We start from the raw sequence: 19,291 nt of genomic DNA, 5'->3' as shown, positions 1-19,291 counted from the left end.
TCAGAAAAAATTAATTTATGAAGATATAATTGACTCTATTATTATCTAGTGTAACAATTCAAAAATGATAATAACAGAATCAATGATATAGGTGGTTGCAGGCTCAAGGAAAACTTTAAATAGCTGAAGGATTAAAATTGATTTTAATCCTTCAATATATATATATATATATATATATATATATATATAGTAAATAAGTAACAAAGATTTCCCAGTATCAGTGCATTACTGCCGTTTCAAGGGACACCATTTAATCGATCAATGCAAACCTTACATCAATTTGAAATAAACAGATCTCCTCAGACACATTCGACCATATAGATTTTCAACATACAGGATACTCCATTATATAACTTCAAGCTGTGTGGACAATACTGGGCAGACTTGGTACCTCAACTTAAGTACCTAATTCAATTGAATCTTATTTATATATATATATATAAATATATATATATATATATACACACACACACACACATGGGGTGGAGTTGTTTGTTTCTCCTTGTCTTGACCTTGTGTGATGCCATTAAACAAGCATCACTATCATACAAGCAACAGTCTTCATTTCTAGTCTCCTGGGAAAAGCCTACCTTTATTTAGAAAGATGATGAATTGTAAGCATGCTGGGCGAAATGCTTAGTAGCATTTTGCCTCTCTTAACATTATGAGTTCAATTCTGTCATGGGTGACTTTGCCTTTCATCCTTTTGGCAACAATAAAATAAGCACCAGTTGAACACTGCAGTCAAGGTAATTGACTTCTCCCTCCCTCAAAGCTGCTACCAAAATTTGAAACCAGTACTACTTTACTTGGAAACAGGAACCGGAAGGACATCTGGCCATAGAAAGTATGCGTCAATGAATTCTGTCCAACCCATGCAAGCATGGAAAAGTAGACATAAAATGTTGATGACTATTATTATTGTTATTGTTTGCTAAATCAATATCAATCTTCAGATTATTATATCTCTGGACACCATTACTAACTTTTGTTCATAGTTTAATTTTCATATATATTTAAAATTTGGAATAATTTATAAGATTTTGGTTTTATTCCAGTAATCTTAAACCTATCAAAGTAATAGAAAGCAAAGACTGGATAAAAGTGTGTTTTAATGAGTATTTTAATCTGCTCATTAAATCTCGCTTGTTTCTTGCTTTTTATTTTAATGTAATGCTAACAACTTTGTTTCTTGCTGTTCTGCTCTTCTTTTCTTCTTAAGTAACTGGAAAATTTTACAAAACTCATCATTTAGAAATGCTTCTGGTTAAAACTATCAATTATATCTCTTCTTAACAATGTGGAACACATTTTGCTACTGTTTATTTAAATCAGGGATGATCCTAATCAAACAGACCTATGATCAATGGTATTCCAGTTATGACCATTCCATCTATTGTTAGACAGCATATCTAGGTGTGCATTGGTCAATGTGTCCTTAAGATTGTAGAGTCTGATCTGATAGAAATTTGGCCTCTATTTCTAGCAGGTTCAAGCAAATTTTCTCTTGCTGGCTCACAGTATAAGTAACTCTTTGCTGTATCTTTCTAGCCAATTTAACAAGGAATATTTATTAATTAAGTAAGTTTCATTATGTTATTTAGATAAATGGTAACACGTTTGTTATTATATTAAAAACTCCATTCCCTCGTTAATACAGAGAGAAATGATTACTACAAAGATAAAATACTTAGCTAATTATTGAAATAGGTATAATCAGTTTAAGTGCTGCATACACCACCCAAATATCATCAGAGATATTTCATATTCTTTCATGCTTAAAAATGATTTAGCAGATCAACATATCTTTGTATATTTATTCATTCATTTATTTACTCATTGCTTTAATAAACTTTAAAAATAGTCAAGAAATGGAGAGATTCAATAAAGTGGCTGTAGATGTAGTTGTGTAGTTACACGTGTTTGCTTCCCATCTACATTCTTCTGTGGTTTGGTTAAGTCTCTATCACAACCTTGGGTTGATCAATACCTTTGCAAATCATTGAAATTTGCTAGATGGAAAATGTGCATACATGCACTGGAGAGATCATTCTGGCTTATTAGTGGTAGGCTTTAAAATAAGTCACTTGTTTAGCAAGAGGACCTGGACTCTTTAGTGCAGGGGTGGGGAAACTTTTTAGTGCAGCTGGCAAAAATTTCCAAAGATAAAGGTCTGCAGGCAGATCACAAGTTCTAACTCTTATATTTGTGTAAATCTTGTATATATCTGTGTTTAATTCAATATACAATAATAAAGATTAGTTTAACACATTAAATTAACACGTAACATCTTCATTAACACCAGCACTGAATTTAGGACATTTGTATTACTTATGAGGTATTCTTTATGTCACAAATAGGCATATGAATATTGCATAAATTTTATAATTGAAGAATTTTCTATCTTCTGTACATATGAGTATACCAACCTGCAAGTGCAATAAAATGGACTCGTGGGTGCATTTGCTTTAGTGGAATCTACTCTGTTGTAAGCATTTTACTCAAATCTTCAATACATCACAAACTTATTAACAGTCAATTCAATTAAACACTTTCCAGTCACAAACTTTTGAGATACCCTACAAACATTTGCCTAACCAATTAGAAGTTCCAAATTATATACAATATAATTTTAATGAATCATCAGTTAGTAGTCCATGTTGTTTACACCTGTAATTTCTGTTCTTAATGATGTATGCCTGCATCTGTTGTTACTGCTGATGTTGCTGCTACACTATTATTTTTGTTGTTGGTTGTGTTTAGCTCCTGGTCAGATGTGATGATACAGACCTATGATTGAAAGTATTCTGGCTTTAACCATCTTGTGATTTTAAATATTAGAGACTACATTTCCCAATATATTCGTCTGTATTCATTTGCAAAGGCAGCAAATTGGCAGAGCTGTTGGAGTATTGGATGGAATTCTTAACAGTTTTTGTTCTGATTATCTATGCTCCAAATTCAAATCTGATTGAGATCAACTTAACCTTTCACTCTTTCATTGAAACTTGGGTGGTGTATTGATGGAACTATCAAAGGATCATGTGAGATGCCTTGTGGTGCTTTTTCACGCTTACTAAGTTCTGATAGGAATACCTGCCATGACATTAATGCTAAGCTGTATCAAATAAATATCAATGATATGGACAGTGGAGATTTGTCTACATGGGCAATTGCTAGTCTTTTTCAAAAAATTCTTGCCAGTTGCATGGTCAACATTGACCAATGGCAACCCTACTGAGTGCAATTTGAAAGATATTTGACTACTATTTCCAGCATGTCAAGGAAATTCGTAAAGCCCTTTATTGGTTCATCTGCTTACATGGACATGCAGTCTGTATAAACTGAAAATGCATTTGTTTTTCCTATTCAGTAGTTGATGAGCCGACAGCGGATTGTTTGTGTGATTACTCAATCTTCCCAATTAGGGGCAGAACTTCAGGCTAAAATTCATCAACAGCTCAGTAGCAATTCAGTGTACATGGGGTATTGTCTACAGAGCTCCTTCACAGTTTGTCAGTTAAGAACTATTATCACCTCATAGTAGCAAAAGCTATACTTATTCTTTTCTATACAATAATCTTATAGCCTTGCAGGGACATAGATCCCTTTTTTTTACTTACATTTTAAATTTATTCAAAATTTTCCCTTGATTTTTAAAATAAGACCAAGGTTAATTACTTTCTAGTGCTAACATGCTATCATAAAAATAATGGTTTGCTAATTCAATATGAATGTGTGTGGGGGTGTTTGTGTGTGTATCAATATGTATATATCTTACAAATAGAGAATAAACAAGCAAAACATGTGGTATCACTTTAGAGCTGGAGGAGTTATAGCAAATACATATACACAACATTGTAACTCTTGTTGTTTAACCACCTGCCAAGAGATCGGCTCAATCAAAGCCTTCTAGCTATGACCATCCCATCTGGTTCTCATGCTCTCTGAGCCAAGAACCACAACAGCCTATGTGTCTGTCTTTTAAAAGAGTAGGGTACTCACACATTACACACACCCATTGACTTTGGATCAACGTCTGGCCATGTAGTGAGAAGATAATAAACACTAAGTTTACTCCGTAACAAAATTATTATGTAACTCCTTATTTCGAATTACTACAATCACAAGTGCAATCTCCCTACCTATATATATATATACACACACACACACAGAATGAGTGAGAGGGAGATTAATGACAAGGTAAAGAGAAAGAGAGATACAGAAGTTAGTAGACATTAGCAATCATTGAGAGAGAGAAAACAGCATTTGATATCATATTAAACCAAGCCAGAAATTAAAGTGAAGGCTGCTACATGTTATTACAGAGAAAGGAATGGTAATATGCATGTATGTTTGTGTATGTGTGCAACATGTGACCCTCTTTTACTTCTTTTGTCCTTTACTGCAGTTCTTCTTTCTCTCTCTCTCTCTCTCTCTCTCTCTCTCTCTCCCTCTCTCTCTCTCTCCCTCTCTCTCTCTCTGCATAACAACAAATTTCTTTCACTTGACTTATAAAACCAGAATTGATGTTAATCTCAGAAACACCCACAGACAACATGTATTTCTTTAATACAGAAAAGGATAATAGTTCCCTGAGAAATAAAATTTGGAATTACTCTGATAGTCTATAATGCTAAAACGGAGAACAGCATTAATGGATGCTCAAATGAGATTTTAAATAAATTCCAAATGGGATCGTTTTTTACTTATTTTTATCTTTTTTTATTTTTTGTCATCTTTACAGATTCCATGTATGTTTTATTCATGCTACCAAATTTGTATATTACCTGACTGACAAAAACACCTTACCTTCCAGAACTTTGTGGAATTGTTTCTCTGGCTTAGTTAATAGAATATAACTTTCCATTATTGGTTAATTCTTTTCATTGTTGTCTCATACAATGAATAAAATGTCTCTTACTTTTTTTCTTTTTTTTTCTCCTTTCTGGAAAAGTTAAGTATTTCTTCTTAGTCTGAAATAATTTTCTGATAATGTGGTTGCTTATTGGCCCAGAGTCAAGACTGATCACATAGACTTACAATCAAAATCATTTTATTCATAATGCTCATTCACATCTATTTTTTCTCCTCAGACAGCATTGCATTCCCCTGACTATTATTATCCAAAGTATCCTCCTCCGCCTTTTTAAAATTAAACTTGAGTGAAATTTGAAGAAGATTTATCTGCAAGGTTGAGTGATTATATATAAACTCCCTTGTTGACTCACTTTACAATACTGGTTTTTTAGTCTACTTTGGTTTTTGTAAAAGATATATTTGTGTGTGTGTGTGTGTGTGAAGGCACATGGCCTTGTGGTTAGGGTGCTGCACTCGTGATCGCTAGATTGTGGTTTCAATTCCTGGTCTGAATGTCACATTGTGTTCTTTAGCAAAACACTTAATTTCACATTGCTCCAGTCCAGATCATCTTCCAAATAGGAGGATATGTTGGCCTGCATGCCTAGCCCCAGCAGGGTGGCATCACTTGAAAGCTAAAAAGATGCAAAGTGCATTGTGACCCCAATGATGTATAACAACATCTCAAAGTTTGGTTGATCACTTATACACACACACATACTTAAGTACAAGTACAGGTGTGTGGTGAAGATACTTGTTTTGTAACTGATTTCAGGTTCAGTCCCACTGTGCAGCACCTTGAGCATGTGTCTTTTGCTATAGCCTTTTTGCTTCAACCCTAGGATTAAGGCTGGTCAACGGTTTCCATGGTGAATAAGTGACCCAAATCACAACATTCTCCTGCAGGGGATGCCAGTCATTGCAGGATTCAAGACCTGCAATTTTGAGAGGAGTGGGCAAGTCAATTACTTTGACCCCAGTACTTGACTGGTACTTTATTTTATCAACTCTGAATAGATGAAAATCAAAGCTGACTTTAGTGAGATATGAACTTAGACTGTGAAGAGCCTGTAGAAATGCTACTAAGCATTTTGTTTGGCATGCTAACAATTCAGCCAGTTCCTCACCTTGTTGGTTGTATTACTTGATTAATATTTATTTCATTGACCCCAAAAAAGATGGAAGTTCAAAGTCAGTGTTGGTGGAATTTGAACTCAAAACATAAAGGGAATCGAAATCTGAAATTAAGTACCACAAGGCATTTTGTCTGATGCTCTGATGATTTTCCTATTCCAGTAATAACTCTGCATTCAGCACTGTGCTTGTTCAGGTACAATTGGGAAAAGCACACATTGAAAATAAGACTTCTGAAAAATATGTTCAACCAAGAAGAGGATATTATTGAACAAGCTTGGGTTCTCATATGCAATTACAGCTCAATATTAAATTTATGAAAAGTGTGTATGCCATAGAGTATTGAAATAGTTGATTTCTCAACCTCTCAACGTGATTAGAAAGAAGTATATGTCCTATTGGCTCCAAAGAAATATATGTATATATCATATTGATTTCAGAGAAGAAAGAAGTTGGAACTATGTTATGGGAGTTGTTAGAGCATTGATGAAAGGAAAGTGCTGCAATTGGAAATTGAAATGAACCAAGTTGAAAGAAAATCTCTATAAAATTGAGTCGCATCTTCAGCTTGGTTTGAACTTGTCATTTTAGTCTACAGTGCTTGGCAATAACATACCTCAAATATACACCTGTTAGCCGCGACTCTTTAAACTCTTCTTAGTGTTTCCTCCATTTAGATCTTTCAAACCTCTTAGAAAATACAAATTTTGATGAAATTTAGCTAGTCATTATCATCATTGTCATCACCATCATCATATGGGTTAGATTGGATTTGCTGAAGTAGATTTTCTACAGCCTGATGTCCTTCGTGTTGTCAATCCTCATTTGTTTCCATGCAAGTTAACATTTCCTCATAACTGGATGTGTTTTTAACAAGGATTGAAAACAAGTAGTACACATAAAACCAAGATAAGAAAGCACGCACGTGCACACACACTAACACACACATATATTCAGTGAGCGTTTTTCAGTTTATGTCTACCAGTTCCATTCATAAAACTTTGGTCAGCCTGAGACACACTTGCCCAAGGTGCCACTAAGTGGAACTGAACCTGAAACCAGGTGTTTGGGAAGTAAAGCTTCTTCACCACACTGCCATTCCTATGCTTTAACAGTATAACCATTGCAAGAACTTGGTACAGTCTAATGCTTTTTGGTGCCACATTTTAGTATGTGGTTTTTACTTGATGTGATGCCCTTTCACCCACCAAGGGGAAAGTGCATGACAATTCCATACAGAGAAGTTGATTCTGTGTTTTCACATATATTTACAAGATATTGATTCCTAGTCATTGATTTCCAAAATAAATTAATAATAATTAACAGATCATTAATAAATAATGTCACCAACTTATAATGCACCACATGAAGTATTAATTGCTATTAGCTGAAAGAAAAATAAATTGAAGAAATAAAATATCCAGAGAAATTACTTGAGAAAGAGCAAAGAGTAAACCACATAATGGGCAAACAGGTAATTTTTTAACAGGCAGTTCTTTCTAAAGTCAGACTAAACTTTACTTCTAACACAACAGAGTGTTTAGTTCTAGGTTTTTGCCCCCAAACCATAGTACTTTTTGGAATGTAGTTCAGGGTTTGGTAACAAGTGCAGATATCTGGAGAATAGGACATTGAGAGTTAAAAACCTGACTGTGTTTTAATCTTAACCTGACCATAAGCTCAGGAAGATGGAGTGCAGGGGGTGCACTTGTATCCCCTAAAATTTTGTGAGGACAGTGAAAATGCTTCAAACATCCTGGGTTGGACCTGAGTTTGCACCCCCTAAGCAAATTTCATTCCTGCCCTTACAAACCTGACAGCTAGTTCTGTACCTAATCCATGATGAAAGATTAATAATTCAAGTTCAAATACCACCAAGGTCGACTTAACTTTTTATCCTCTAGTAATGGAGGTGAGGAATAAAGTACTGTCAAATATGGAGATTTTATTTAATGAATTAATTACTCACTCTTTATATCAGAATTAGAAATCAATATTCATTGTTGCCGTTTAGCCCAAGGCAGTAATATGATTAAGCTGGTCAGTGGTCAAAGACAATCATGACCTATCCTCTTTGTTTTTACTGGTGGAGCTTTATCTAGGAGCGTACCATCCTTGTGTGAGCTTCCTTTTTTAATAGGATAGGATGTGAAGGCATGTGGCTCTGTGGTTAGGCTATTTGGCTCACAATCTTACAATCATGAGTTCGATTCCCAGCAACACATTGTGTCCTTGAGCAAGACACTTTATTTCACATTGCTCCAGTCCACTCAGCTGGTGAAAATGACTTATACCTGTGACTCACGTTGTGTGTCATGCTGAATCTCTCTGAGAATGACATTAAGGGTACATATGTCTGTGGAGTGCTCAGCCACTTGCTCATTAATTTCATGAGCAAACTGTTCCATTGATTGAATCAATTCATTGTAATTGGCAGAGAACCAAGCTGGATGTGATATGAGGAGGATTTGTCCACTATCTTTAGGAGGTTCAACAGCTAAATAGAGGCTTCTTTATTGTTCTTATTACAACGCATCAAGAAACTTACTATGTGTTGTGTCCTACCTTTTCTAAGATAATAAGATGGGAAGTGAGGAAGATTGTCTGTTATTTTTAGCATGTTGAGTGACCACATACAGGTTTTTCCATTGGCTCCTGACAAATATTTATCTCTTTATGTATGACATTTTAATGTTAGGTTTAATAGTACTCACTGTCTTTGACATATCTGAGAGATAAAATTACAAAGTTACTGAAATCGAAGTAAAATATATCAAATATATTGAATAGTTGATATTTGCATCAAAGTATTTGCTGCTTCCAGAAGTTACAATTATTCACTTGACTATGGTTAAGAACTTTGCTTCCTGACCACATGGTTTCAGGTTCAACCCTATTGTATGGCACCTTCAGCAAGTGTCTTCTATCATAGCTCTAAGCAGACCAAAGCCTTGTGCATAGATCTGGTAAATGGAAACTGAGAGAAGCCTATCATATATATATATATATATATATATATATATATATGAGGAGATAGATAGATAGATAGATACATACATACATACATACATACATACATAGTTAGATAGACAGATAGATAGATAGATAGATAGACAGACAGACAGATGAGAGCAGTGTTTATGTCTCTTGTGAAGACATTGTGCAACAGTTGCAAATGAACATAACTCTCACACAGACTGTGGGGGAAATATTACTTTGCCTGGAAATAGGTGAAGGTTTGTGACAGGAAGAGACCCCTGTCTTAGAAAATCTACCCCAAGGAAATCTGCTCTACCTATGCAAAATGGAAAAATAGATCTTAAAACGACGATGATGCTAATGGTAAGATAGCCTCTATGTGGTTTCTATATCTGTTAGAAATAGTAGCCAAAATATCTATCAAATCATATTCTATCATTTTGAACAATGAAGCACAGACAGTAGATAATGCAATCCTAAGTGCCCTCCAAATAGAGAGGATGTTTACACTAGAATGTCATTGATCATAGTACTTGACCAGGACTGGCCTGATAAAGCTAAAGAACAACAATAAACATTGACAGAAAAATATTTACTGATTACTCGTTAGGGAAATACTTCACTTTGAATAATCCAATCAGGAGCAATTAGCAGAAGCACAACATATAAAATGGTTTGCTATAAACGCCTAGAACATACTCTAGAGGGAGTCAATAGTTTTTGTTGCCTAGGTGAACTAATTAGCAATGGAGGTGGGTGATTTGAAAACATAATTGCCAGAGTAAGAACATAGAGAAAGTTACTCTGCTAGTAACAAAAAGTTTTCCTCTCAAGGTGAAGGAGAGCAAAGTTATATGACAGCAAGGTTGAGGCCTTGAATGTGGAGAATTTGCTACAGTTGGAAAGAAATCAGATATGCATGCATTGTTGAATGTGTAGCAATAGTGTGTATATGAAGAGTAAACAGAGCATAAATGAGCTGAGAGAAAAACTGTGTAAGAAGAATTGGATCCAGTGTACAAGAGTGAAGACTGTGTTGGTATGGGTATAGGAAATGTTTAGAGAGTGTCAGTATCATTTGTTTAAAAAAAAATTTCCAAGTGCTCCGAGTGAATGGAATTTGTGGATGATTGAGGCTTATGAAGATATGAGATGAAATGGTGAAGATTGATCTCAAGAAGCTGAACCTCATTGCAGAGATGACAAATTATAATTATAATTCTATCAAACATGCCACTATAATTAGTGGAATGTTTAATAGATTGAAAATATAAGAAAACAGTATAAATTTTGTTTTGTCAGCAATATTAGTTAGAATGCTCTAGCAAAAAAATTCCCAATGAGAAATAGTCCATATTATTGTTATTTAACTACCACTCTCTCAAGCTAGCCCTAATTGAACGGATCTATGGTCAAAAGCATTCCAGCTATAACCAGCTTGTTTTGGGTTGTTTTTTTTTAATATCAAGGACTACACTATTCAATACATCTGTTGTTTAGCCTCAAGTTAACTCTGTTTGAGCAGAAGTATAATCAAAAGCATTTAAATCATGCCAATCCATTCCTAAAACATTGTCTGGTGTGTCCTTCCTTTTTTTAAGAGTCTAGTATGTGATATAATTAAATTTGGTTGCTGTGTCTGTCATGTCACCCTATTGTGTAATGATTCCCTTAACTTTTGTTATTCTCTATACAAGATAGTATGATGTGATTTGAGATAGATTTAGTTGTTTTTATCTGCAAGTCAAATGAGTGTGTAGAGTCGCCCTCATGGACAGAAATAGTAGATTGTAATTTCAGATAGAGTTCCATATGCAATGAGGGATACAAGTAGTTTTAATAATCAGCTACCATTGTTATTGCTGTGTTAGAAGTGCTGCAGAATAGATGAGAGGTTTTCATTTGTAGTTCCCAAAGAAAAAGTTAGAATTTCCAATTGTACAGTCAGCACTTGCAGAAGAATGCACCATTAAAAAAAAACTAGGAAATAGGGCTCTTGTTTGAGACAATTCTTTCAGCTTCATCAGTTATGAGATATATCAAGATCTAACTCTTGATTAAACTAACTTTTAAACTCATAAAAGAATGATTTATCTTTCTTGATACAAAATGACTGTTTTTTGCTGTTTTTTTTAAATTTCTTAAAAATGTTCTATTCAAATGAAGTTATTATCTACAATAGAAAAAGGCAAAAAAAAAAGAAAAGCAACAAAATAGAAAAAGGAAAGCAAAAATTTAAAAAAAGACAAAAAATGTAATGTTTTCTGCTGCTTCTATTGATCTATACAGCAATATAAGTATATTTGTAAAACATAACTAGCTTTGTTCCATTAATATCTGTTTTGTCTATTAATATCTGTTTCTCATTAGCTGCACTTTCATTCTTTTGTTCAGTATTCTTTCTGGGGAATTGGATTAATGTCTAACAACATACAGCAATGGTGTATTTGTTTTGTCAAACATTTTCATTTTTTTCTTCTTCTTTTTATGTTTTAATACTATTTTCAACAAGTGAATACTTTTGTTTATGCTTGTAGATCCTGATAATCTTGAATAACTACAAATATATTTGTGTTGCTTGATGACATTCACTTTGAGACATTTCACTTTCTTCAAATGATAATTATACTCATTTATATATATATATATATATGTGTGTGTGTGTGTGTGGTGTGTGTGTGTGTATGTATGTATGTATTCAAAAACAAACAAGCAAAAATCTTCTGCATATTTAATGAATAAATTATTGATTTTTACTGGTAAATGGAAATATTTCATTGATTTCTCGTTATAGAAAGGTTCATTGAAAAGTTGAAAAGAATCTGTTAGTGCTTTGCTTACACTTAAAGTTTCAAACTCCTCAGATATTCTTTTGACATAAGCACACACAAACATGTTCTCACACACCACCACCACCACCACACATGTAGGTACAGGAGATTCTAATGTTCATCTCAAGTTCATTGTTTCCCATCAGCAATTGTAAAAATGACATTTCTTCTAGTGTCCTGATTTTTTTTTTCATTTTCTTCCAGTATGACTTAAATATAGACAAACACAAATGAATTAGCTATATGTGTATATCTATATATGTGTGTATGCATGTATATGTAAATATGTATATATATTTGTCTGTGTATGTATCATCATTATCATCATCATTTAACATCTGCTTTCCATACTGGCATGGGTTGGACAATGTGGATTGTTGGTGATTTTTTTTCTTCCATCTTCCTTTTCTTTTGGACTTTCCTCTGTCTCGTGTTTCTGAAGAAGAACTTTGCTTGAAACATAAAACACTCTTTCTTTCCTTCCCTGAGTGTCTTATTAATACTTGGCATGTACCACATCCTCATATTATTTTTTCTTGTTGATTTTTTTCTCTGCTCTTTTGATTAATCGTATATATATATCATCGTTATTGTCGTTTAATGTCTACCTTCCATGCTAGCATGGGTGTGACGGTTTCACAAGGACCAACCAGACTTCTGTGACTGTTTTGGCAGGGTTTTTACAGCTGGATGCCCTTCCTAACACCAACCACTCTACATATTTCTTGGATTTTTATTCTCAATTTTTGCAACTTTAGTTACTAAGCCAATGAGTTGTATGTTGACCATCAGTCTATCAAAGTTTCTTTTATGTTGATCTGGGATGAAGCATGTTATCTTACGATATTAATAAACTCATTTTATTGCATATTGTCCATCTTTTGTCATCTTTACTACTGACTGCATAAATGTCTGAAGCTTACTAATTTCCTACAGTCAAATCCCTGGATCATACTTACCTATGTATATATAATATATATATATATTTATATATTTATATATATTTATATATTTATATATTTATATATATTTATATATTTATATATTTATATATATTTATATATTTATATAATTTATATATTTATATATATATATATATATATACATAATTAGAATTTTCTAATTATTTGCATTGGTTCCTGATAAACTCTTGTTTATCTTGTTATCTGCACTCTACGTGTATGGTGTGCCTGCACACCATTGCCCGGGGATAATACGGGTTACGGATACCGATAGTATATACGGATATTTTATCCCTTAGTCGGTTACTATAACCGCTAACTCTGTTTACATTTTATATATATATATATATATATATAACATACACATACACACAGATGTTTCCAGAAAAATTTTAATCTAAAATATGTTTGCCATCAGCTTCTCCCTTCTCTGACACAAAATTAGTAATTGATATTGATAAATTATTCACAAACTCGCTTCACCAAATGATGTGAGAAAGGGTAATTTTCTTTATTTATAAAGAAGAAATATATACGTAACAGCAAGTGTACTTTCTAAGCCAATTCACTGTCATTTCATTTGGTATGTTCCATCTTGCATGCCCAGTGCTATTGATGCTGTGGACTGATTAATGACGTCAGTCGCGAAAGATAAGAGTGATGATGCCATTGATCATTCATCTATGTAATATTTCTAATAAATTAATGAGTTCTTTGTTTGTTGGCTAAATATTATGGATTGGTCTGGAATCCTATTCATATATAATTGTCTAGCTATTTCTTTGAAATGTAACAACATTTTGCTATTGCTGTCTCTTTTTCTCTGTTGCATTGGCAATAGTATATTTTGTTGTTATTGTTGTTGTTTAGCTTTGATCAAGTAAATCTATGATCAAAGATACTGCAACCAGGGCCATCCCATATTATTTTTAGGGGTGTCTAGGTCTATTTCAGGTCTCTTTCTATTTTTTTCTCTCTATTTTTATTTTTAGTATTTTTAAATAAAGCTTGATTACAGATTTAGTAAGATTGAGCTGATATGGTTAAGGATGATGTTATTTTTTGTTTAACTCCTGGTCAACCTCCGAATTGGCCTGTGATCACTTGCATTCCAACCATGACAGCTTTACCATTTTCTGGAACAGTGTGTATCTTTTATCTGTTGCCTATTTCAGTCTTTGGACTACGGCCATACTGGGACATCACCTTGAAGGGTTTAGTTGAACAAATCAGCCTCAGTACTTATTTTTGTTAAATCTGGTACTTCTTGTATGAACCTCTTTTGTCAAACCACTAAGTCATCGGGACATAAACAAACCAACACCAGTTGTTAAGCAGTGGTTGGAGATAAACTCTAAAATGTACATATGCATACACATGTACAAATATGATGTACTTCCATACAGGTTCCACTTACCAAATTCAATCAGAAAACATTGGTGTCCTTGTGTTATAGTAGAAGACACTTGCTCAAGATGCTGCACTCTGGAATTGAACTCAAAACCATGTGTAGACTGCATTATCAAATGTGTCCCTCTCTTTTCAGGATGATGTAATGTAATCTGAGGGAGATTCGGTGGCTTTTCCTAGCAGGTCAAACAACTGTGTAGTGATTCCTTCATTAGCTCATTGTTAAAAATGTTAGAATGAATTATTTAGTAAATTATTTCTCTTATAATTCATTTGTTTTCTTTGATGATTTTTGCAAATTAAATCTCTTACTGAATTTGCTTCGTAATTTCTTTTTTTTGCATGTAGTGTAGTAAAAGTTCTAGAAGATATCTGTTGTATCAGTCTGTCTGTTTGTCTTTCTGTCCATCCATTTTATTTTTAATTCATTGATTAGCACAGGCTGTGTGATTAAGAAGGTTGTATCTCAATCACATGGTTTTGTGTTCAATCCTACTACATAACACCACGAGTTGGTGCTTTCTACTTGAGCTCCAGGCTGACGAAAGCCTTGTCAGAAGATTTGATAGATGGAAACTGAAAGACACCTGTTGTTTGTGTGTGTGTGTGTGTGTGTGTGTGTCCATTTGTATCCGTCCTTGTCTTGATATCATGTGATAGCTTTAAATAAGTGTTACTTTCACACAAGTAATGTCATTCATTTCCTTCTTACATGGGAACATATTCCACAATGTTTGGAAACAGGTGAGTGTTGGAGACAGGAAAAGCATTTAGTCATAGAAAGTCTGTCTCTATAAATTGTCTCTGACCTACGAAAGCATGGGTAAGAGGACAGTAAAATGATGATGATATGAGATGTATCCTTGTATGGCTTTCAAGTTGACTATAGATAAGAGAACACAAAAATATTCACATTGGTTGCTTATGTGATGTTGTTGGTAGTGGTTAGTACTATGGTCAAAGACATCCCAGTTGTGACCATCTCATCTTTTTGTATATCCATGATTACATTATCTAATGTGTCTTTCCTTTTTCCAAGATGATAGGATTTAATTTGAAGGCAATTTGGCTGTGATTTCTTGCAAATTTAATTTTGATTACTAATTCCCTATTTCCTGTATTTTTTGTTTTTGTATGTGAAATTTTGTTAGGACCTGCTTAGTGTTCTATTAATTTGACTTCCTACATTCAAATATGCAGTTTTCTGTCCTGTTAGAAATAGTAGCCAAACCCTTCTCAAATCACAGTAAACTATCTTAAAAAGAAATCAGAACTAGACTCATTGGATAATATGATCTTCAGTGCTGTTTGTGTGTGTAAGCAAAAAATGAAAAAAGGATGGTCACAGCCAAAATGTCTTTTGATCACAAATCTTCTAAATCAAGATTAGCCTGAGGCTTAGTAACAACAACTTCAAATTTACCGATATTAAATTACTTCAGTAGCACTAAGTAATTCTATGAAGAATATTTGTGTCTGAGATTTTCATCAGTTTCCATAAGTTAGTGGTGACTATTATTATTATTATTATTAGTATTGCAAATCTTAAATAAAAGGCAGAGTATTCTTTCAGTATTTATTCTTTTCTGTCTCTCCTCTAAGAATCCAACCCATCCAATCTGTATCTGTTTCATTACCTACAGTTTATTTTAGTATAACTTCAGGGAAACAACAACCAATGCCTTAGAAGTGATATTTTTTTTCCTTCCATTTTGTTTTTATTTTCTTTTTCTTTGGTTTCATTCATTTTGTGAAGAATAGCATTGTTGATTGCAGATTTCCAATAGACCAATTACTGGCTGGTTAGCCTCAGGTTGTCTGGTATCCTGATTAAGCATGACCCAGTGGTTATGGTTTTACATTCATGATCACAAGGTTCTTGGTTCAGTTCATGGACTGAAAAGTGTGTGGTGTCCTTAAGCAAGACATTTCATTTCTCATTGCTCTAGTCTGCTCAGCTGGAAATAAATAGCTGCTGACTGCTAGTGCAGCCCTCTCTATCCCTCTGACTATCATATCTATGATGTTCTACTAGGTCAAGAGTGAGAAGGTCAAGGGAGTGTCCATGTCTTTTCTACTCTAGGCACAAGGCCCAAAATTTTGGGGGAGGGGCCCAGTTGATTAGATCGACCCCAGTTTGCAACTGCTACTTAATTTATCGACCCTGAAAAGATGAAAGGCAAAGTCAACCTTGGCAGAATTTGAACTTAGAATGTAAAGACAGACGAAATACCACTAAGCATTTCACCTGGCATGCTAATGTTTCTGCCAGCTCACAGACATAGTGTATCAAAGGCAGTATCAGCCAATGTATTTTTCCATTTCTTACCTCTAGAGATTTGGCTGGTTTTTGCAGTGGGTCATAAACTGTGTAGAAGCTGTCTTGTTTATTTGCATTTCATTCATTTGGGGTCAATAAAGTAGTACCAGTTGAGCACTGGGGTACAATGTAATGACTTCCGCACCACTTGAAATTGCTGCCAAAATTAGAATTATTATGATGGCGAGCTAGCAGAGTCATTAAATCACCAGACAAAATCCTTAGCAGCTTTTCTTTTTAGCTCTTTGCATTCCGAGCTCAAATCCTGCAGAGTTCATTTCACTTTTCATCCTTTCAGGGTGGGTAAAATAAATTTACCAATAGTGGATGAGTATACCATTTGCCCACTACTCCAAAAATACTGACATTCTGTTAAAATTAGAAAGAATTATTGTTGTTGCTGTTGTTGATGTTATGTTTTTTACTAGATTTATCCATTTAACTTACCTCACACCAGCAGGAAATGTAATGTAAATGATGTTTATGATGTTGACAACAACGAAAAAAGAATGTATAAAGAAATACATTTTAATTTTTCCTTAACATATATATATATATATATATAACAGAGATTGTTGTTATTTTTATTTACTATTAACTGCAGATTTCAAATTTCCTCTCATATAAATCTGCCACATATAAAACTTTCTACTTAACTCTACCAAACACTCTTTGATAACTAAAGATAATGAATAACAAATAACAAAGAATAAAAAGTAAAAAGACAAGGGGGTGGTTTGTCCATGGTTAATCCTTTGATGCTTCATCACTTAATTTATATATCTCTTATTTTGGTCTGAAAATAACCATCAAGCTTGAAGATTTATATCATTTCAAATTACAGAAAACATGATCTGGAAATAGATTTCAGTCCATGCCATTTTATTTTTTTTATTTTTTCTTAATGCTATATTTTATAACAGGCACAGGCATGGCTGTGTGGTAAGAAGTTTGCTTCCTAACCACATGGTTCCGGGTTCAGTCTCACTAAGTGACACCTTTGGCAAATGTCTTTTACTATAGTCTTGAACCGAACAAAGCTTTGTGGGTGGATTTGATAGATGGAATCTGTAAAAAGAGCCTGACATGTATATATATTTATTGTGTTTCAGTCACTAGACTACAGCAATGCCTTGAAGAATTTTTGGTAAACAAATTGACGCCAGTACTCATTTTTACTTTCAAGTCTAGCACTTATTCTATCAGTTTCAGTTACAGGGACGTAAACACACCAACACCAGTTGTTAAGTGGTAGTGGGGCACAAAGACACACACATACAGGGTGTTCCAAAAGTAGGTTTACAGTTATTTAACTCTTTTGCATTCATATATTAACAGTTTAAACCTTAATTATAAAAAAGATATGAAGCCATTATTCTATGCTAATTTAGTTAATTGTAAGATAGAAATTTAAATGTAATAAAATGTTTTAAAATATGATAACTGTAAACCTGCTTTTGGGCCACCCTGTATATATGATGAGTTTGCACACAGTGTCTGCCTACCAATGCTTTAGTCAGTCTGAGGCTAAAGTAGAAAACACTTGTCCAATGTACCACGTAGAGGGACTGAACACAAAGCTATGTGATTGGGAGGCAGACTTCTTACCACGCAGCCATACATGTGCCCATGTGTGTGTCACTGTGTTTACATCCCTTTAACTTTGCAGTTCAGCAAATGATATTGATAGAGTAAGTATCACGCTTAAATTTTAAAAAAATTAAGTATAAGGAGTGATTTGTTTGGTTAAAATTCTTCAAGATGGTTCGTCATCATGACTACAGTCTAATGAGTGAAACAATTAAACATAAAAAGATATGTTGATGGCCCCTCCTCCTTCTCTATCACTTGAGTCTTTTTTTTTAATACTTCTTAAAGTAAAATTGAAAGTAATGTTACACCTTTACTGTAATATATTGAAATTTTTTCTCATTACCTTTGTCTTGTAATATTTCCATTTGATAATGAAGCCTTCAATTGTTGCTGCTTTTGTTAAACCTCATGTTGGCTCCGATGCCAGCAGACCTATGAAGAAAGATTTTTCAGTCACGACCATTTGTTTTGTTTTATTCAGAATGAATATCTGTATCCAGCACCTTATTACCCAGTGCATCATTGTTTTTATAAAACGATAGGTGTTAGGACTATTTGGTTGTTATTTCTAACAAATTGTGCAAGTACAGAGCAGCTCATGTATTGACTCATTTTTGGCTGTTTTTGATATGTACCATTTAAAGTCTTTATGAAGAATCCAAGAATTTTAAAGTACATTTTATTATTCTTGAAATCATTTAGGTCAGATCTGCTGCTTCTCTGTTTCTTTCAATATGATTCTTTGAAAATAATATGGAATTTTTTCAAGAGTAATTATTTTTTTTTTAATCCTTGTTCATATATACTTTGCCTCTCCTGATTATAAGACTTCACATATTTCTCCTGAACAAAATAATACCTTTCCGAACGCCCTCCCCTGCACCTTTTTTGTCTATGATTTTGCTATTCTCATTCTTCTTCCAAAACCAATTGAGAACATTCAATTAATTCTTAATATAAAAATATAAATAGATTTATTATCAATTCCATTACTATAAGATTTAGCACTACATATGCGCGTGTACACTATACACTGTATATATGTGTGTGTGTGTATATATATATATATATATGTTTGTATGTATGTATGTATGTATGTATGTATGTATGTATGTATGCATGCATGTATGTATGTATGTAAGTATGTATGTATATATATATACACTATATATATGACAATGAGCACATAAAGAAGACAACAT

The 19,291-nt window shown here is 33.6% G+C and overlaps 1 protein-coding gene and 1 long non-coding RNA gene across 2 annotated transcripts in view; one reads left to right on the top strand and one right to left on the bottom strand.

Moving 5' to 3' along the window:
- The window catches only part of LOC115219701 (diacylglycerol kinase zeta-like), a 545,273-nt gene that overhangs the window by 32,522 nt on the left and 493,460 nt on the right, over window positions 1-19,291 (top strand). The gene's annotated exons all lie outside the window — the stretch shown is intronic.
- On the bottom strand, window positions 6,776-14,864 carry LOC118766382. The gene is made up of 3 exons (XR_005002316.1): window positions 14,854-14,864; window positions 11,861-11,871; window positions 6,776-6,851 (listed from the first exon to the last, which is right to left on the bottom strand). It is a non-coding gene; the product is annotated as an uncharacterized LOC118766382 (long non-coding RNA).

Source organism: Octopus sinensis, linkage group LG15 (assembly GCF_006345805.1).
Source record: "Octopus sinensis linkage group LG15, ASM634580v1, whole genome shotgun sequence".
Classification (NCBI taxonomy): domain Eukaryota; kingdom Metazoa; phylum Mollusca; class Cephalopoda; order Octopoda; family Octopodidae; genus Octopus; species Octopus sinensis.
The sequence above is the reverse complement of the archived record's forward strand: the minus strand, read 5'-3'. Positions and strand labels throughout refer to the sequence as shown.